Genomic DNA, 5,153 nt, shown 5'->3' with positions numbered 1-5,153 from the left:
GAGCCCAGGCCCTGCCCTGCACAGGAGGCAGAACTTGTGCCCTGGGCAGTGCCCAGCCCCGAGCAGATTGTGCAGAGAGGCTGTGCAGTCTCCTCCCTGGGGATATTGCAGAGCCACATGGACACACTGCTGTGCCCTGGGCTCTGGGATGGCCCTGCTGGAGCAGGGAGGTGGCACCAGAGGAGCCCCCATGGGCCCCTCCAGCCTGACCCAACCTGGGGCTCTGTGATTCTGACATTTGCTGACTAAAATTTCATTCCCAGTGCTGGTGGAAATCTGTTTCAAACTCCTTATTTCAGGAGGTGCAGGGCACAGAACTGTCCAAGCTCAAGCCCAGACACACGGCCATGGCTCAGGAAGAGCAGGATGCTGTTGGCTGCCTGGCAAGCCCTGCTCTGCATCACCTTCACCATCACTGCCTTCCCTGTCCTTCCTCCTCATTCACTGCAGGCATTTGTCTGGAGAGCAAATCGAGGCTGACAGGGAAGGTCACTGTGCCCAACTGTGAGTCCCAGCATACAAATGGTCCCCAAACAGTGACCGTGTCCTATTATTGATAAAGCCTTGAAAAGTCTTTAATGCATCTTCATTTCACAAAACAACTGCCTTCAAGGTTGCTCTGAGAAAATAAGCAGCCAGAATGCTGAAGAATTCTCTAAGTTGGCATTCTCCCGAAGATTAAAAGATAATAACACTTCTATTAGAATCACTCTGCTACGCTGTATTGATCTCATCAGGGAGGCCACTGCAGGTCTAATATGAACAGAGCAGTTTTAGAATTAATCACAGGAGTTTTTATTATGGTTCATAGGGCTCCTCATTCAAATGGCATCGTTTGCAATATTTATGGCCTAGATTGGTTGCCATTATTAAGTGCAAGTGTGCCACATGGTGTCTGGCCTGCTGTGTTAAAACACAAAGTCATTCTTCAAAAGTAAATCTTATCTAAACTATGCACAAAAAGCCAATTACTTTTTGATTTACATTTTAATTTCACATTCAGCTTTCCCCTTATATACAAACCTCTTACTTAATCTTTGTTTTGGATTAACTAGCACAGGCATACAAGGTACACGCCGTAGTTTTAAGTAGACTGTTAGAGCATATTAATGCATTCTGCTCAAAAAGATGTATTTGGTCAGTGACAAGGCACACTTTCTGTGTGAGAGAAGCAAATGAAAAGCTGGAAGAAATAGAGCACCCTGCAAAGTGGCCTGGCCACTGATCTTCAAGATAAAACACACTCATTAAGACTCTCAACTTAGACGGTGAACTTGGAAATGCAAAAAGTGTTTGTCAATGTCAGAACAAGCCCTCAGTGACCAGATCCAGTAGTGATTTAAGACAGAGCTCTTGCATTTCCATGTTCCTTGCTTTGCTGGTTTGGTTTTTTAATCTTTGTCAAGGTTTCAGCCATGCTCATGTTTCAGTCATGCTCATTCCTGTTTGCCTGATCCCACCAGCATTTCCTCACCATGAGGGTCACAGAAGCTGAATCTCAGCAAATGTGAATGAGCAAATGCAATCCTGATGCCAAGGTATTAAATTAATTAATTAAATTAAACTTATTAATTAATTAAAACCCTGAGAGGGGAAGGTTCTTTTTGGGTTTGGTTTGTTTCTTTTAAACCAGAAAGAACTTTAGGGAGTCTGGTAAAGTACGTTGAAAATTTTTGTCCCTAATCTCAGATTCTGTTGAGTTTTTAGTGAATTTTGGGCAAGAAAACTTCACTGACCTTTTCAAGGCCATGTAAGGAATGTCCACAACAATTTCACATTCAACCTAACCATTAACCTATAATAAAATGAATTAGAATTGCTTGTATAAACATCTCTGTTGCCTTTAAAATCCCTCATATTCTCTTAACTCTATTTGAAAACAAGCCATTATTATGACATTCATTTAATTTGAGGGACTAATTATACGTGGCAAGCACATACCTAAATGCTTTGAAGGGTGGAAAAACACTTAATGAACGTAGAGAAAATTGTATTTATCTGCTTAGTCAATGCAATAAAGCAGGTCTGCTCACACTTTTTTCTCCTGACAGCACAAGGTAGGAAGCAGCAATAGAGAAAAGACAAAATAAAAATGAATTGGCAGAAGCCTCCCAATTTATTAAGACTGCAAGGCATATACATTTACAAGGCATATACATTTACAAGTGATGTACATTTACAAGTGATATACATTTACAAGTGATATACATTTAAAGGGGGTATACATTTACAAGGGGTATTCAGTTACAAGGGATGTAAAAGTTCTCAAGGGTAGAAAAACCAGTGCCAAGTTGTGCTGGGAATCACCTTGTCTCCAGTCCCCACTGACCCCAGCATTCCCTGTCTCAGCTCAGTCCTTCCAGGATACTGCTGTGGAGCATCTCCACTGATTCCTGTTTTCTCCTGGACAAAAGGACCTGGGAAACAGAATGAATGAATATAACAATGGTATCATACACTTTAATTCACACACACACATTTGTTTTCATCTTGCTCCCATTCCAACCCACTCAGCCTCCATAAACCACTCTCCCAATGAATTCTTTGCTAACAGAGACACCTCCACACCTAATTTCAGCCTGAGAGCCAACAACAGTTTACCACAACATGTTGGTAGATCTGTTTACTTCTGCTTTCTGTATTATAAGTAAATATATTCATATTCATCATATTCATCACTTGGTTGATCACTGCACTTTAAAGCCAACAAAATCAAAACTGAGATTGGAATACACCTCTCTCCCAACATCCTAGGAATCCACTTATGCTCTTTTTTTTGATAGCTAGTGAAAAATAATTGTTTGGAGTTTTGTTTTGGGTCTTTTTCTTTGTAAGCAACTACCAATCTACTGTGCAGCAGAACTCTGCAAATGAACCCTTGGATCACAGCACCACCTTATCTACTCCTCTTTACCAGCCAAATAACATATTGACTATCATTCTCACCTCTGACAGATCTAACCCCAGTCTCCCAGAGTGAAAGATTAGGAAGTTAATCCATTTTGAAGCCTTGCTGCGAGATATTAATGTTTTCAAAAACAAAAGTGATGGATGAATATTATTCAGGTCAAATAAAATCAGAGTTCTAAGAAGAGCTAGCCAGGTTTCAGTTCCAAAAAACAGTGTGTGATAAAACCAAGCCTTGAGATAGGGCATCAAATGGGAATTCAAACATATTTATTCCTGGTTTAGGGAGATATTTTAATTTCATAATTGATGAAGTAGGTTTTGAATGCAGTTTTTAGCAAGTCTATTCAAAATTTACTATAGAATGCTTTGGGAGAAATGGCTGTGATACCATCTCTGCTTTCAGTATCATTCTTTAATTTAATTCTCTGTAATTTGCAGCCTCTCCTGCATATGTGTTCCTACACACACCAAGTGTTCCTATATCCTGATACACACACACATAAATGCAGTCCCCTTTCCACCACTAAATCCAGATTTCATACCTGTATATTCACCCTTATGAAAATACAGCCTTCTGAAATCCTCCAAGAGCTGCATTCAACATCTCAAGTTCATATTTCAGGCTCTATTGAACTTATGCATTTTTTAAAAGTGAAATTGCCTATGCAATACTATTCAAGTTGTTGTCATTAATTATACACTTGTATTTATGGAATAATTTAGTGTGCACTTGAGAACAGTAATTCAGGTTCACTTAGATTCGGTTCCCCAGCTAAAGGAAATGAGATTAATTGATACAATAATAGGGTGACTCTTTGGCTGGCCAAGATGGGAGTCCCCAAACAGAAATAACCAGAAAAAACTCCAGAGGTTATCAGGAAAAGCTGAATACATGGAAATTCTCTTGAAAATATAAAGCAGGGCAGCATGGGGCAAATCACCCAGTTCCACCCAAGATTCAAGCAGTCTCTGTGCTTTCACATGTATTTAAGGTGTCCAGTAGAGATTTAAGGTGTACAATACCTGGGAGCCACTGCTTCCTGCAGCTTCCTAAAGGAAGAAGGGAAAACAGAGAAGGAAGAAGGCAGGAGTTCCTAAAGAATAGACCAAAGAAATACTACCAGATAAATGTTTGTCTTGCTCCAAGTTTTAAACAATATTGCCTTGAAATGGAATATATTTCATTAAAAAACAAAGAAATCAGCAACCAAAAAACCCAAGCCAAAGTTTAACTCCTAGAAGAGGCAGCTGTAGAACTAAGGAACAGGGATGTCAGCATTTTCCCTTGTGGTTATTCTCTAGAGAAAATGGTAGGAACTGTAGAACAATTATAGAAGCCTCTCTTCAAAATCCATCTTTAATTTTCCTTGTTTCTGTGACACACTGCCTCAGGAATTCTGAGTCAATTCTGATCACTCTGTTCTCTAGAATGATTTTCAAATTACCAGAATTCAGGCAGAAGCTGATAGGCAAAATCCACTCCTCACAGACATTGACAGTTGAAGAAAGTAAAATAGTTTTTACTGAAACAAGAAAGAACTTAACAGTAGTGGCTGTTTAAGTATGGCAGATAAACACAGCTCACACCAGATAACATAAAACATCACAAGATTACGGTATAATTGAGGCATAATTGTGACTTAACAGAAGTTCACAGGTAACAGCATCCTCCTATGAGGAATTACTGACAGCACAATGGTGTTTAAGTAGGAAAGATTCAAGATTCATTTCCAACCCTCAGTAAAGCTTGTTAGCTCAGGTTTCACGGCAGGATAACCCAGAATCCCAAACCCAGTCCCAGAAATCAGAACAGGAATCATCCCCACGCTTTGGGGTGAGCGGGGTCTGCTCTGTGCCCCCCCAGCCCCAGGATGGCAGAGCTGCTGGTGCCATCGCCACACAGGAGGTGACAGGCAGCAGGGACACGGGGACATGGCACTGCCATGATCAGGTGTGACACCTGTCAGCCTCAGCAGCCCTGCAGCTGCCACCGACACCTGGGGACATGGGGACATGGGGACATGGGGACAGGGACACACAGACACACGGACACAGGGACAGGGACACAGGGACACAGGGACACAGGGACAGGGACACGGGGACATGGCACTGCCATGATCAGGTGTGACACCTGTCAGCCTCAACAGCCCTGCAGCTGCCACTGACACCTGGGGACATGGGGACATGGGGACATGGGGACAGGGACACACAGACACAGGGACACAGGGACAGGGACACACAGA

General features: G+C 41.8%; 1 long non-coding RNA gene across 1 annotated transcript; it reads right to left on the bottom strand.

Annotated features, from left to right (window-relative positions):
* Window positions 1-2,087: 2,087 nt before the first annotated feature.
* LOC107209723 lies at window positions 2,088-5,086 on the bottom strand. Its single transcript, XR_001523666.1, has 2 exons — window positions 3,934-5,086; window positions 2,088-2,417 (listed from the first exon to the last, which is right to left on the bottom strand). It is a non-coding gene; the product is annotated as an uncharacterized LOC107209723 (long non-coding RNA).
* Window positions 5,087-5,153: the final 67 nt, after the last annotated feature.

Source organism: Parus major, chromosome 11 (genome assembly GCF_001522545.3).
Source record: "Parus major isolate Abel chromosome 11, Parus_major1.1, whole genome shotgun sequence".
Taxonomy (NCBI): Eukaryota; Metazoa; Chordata; class Aves; order Passeriformes; family Paridae; genus Parus; species Parus major.
This window is presented reverse-complemented; position numbering and strand designations above follow the sequence as displayed.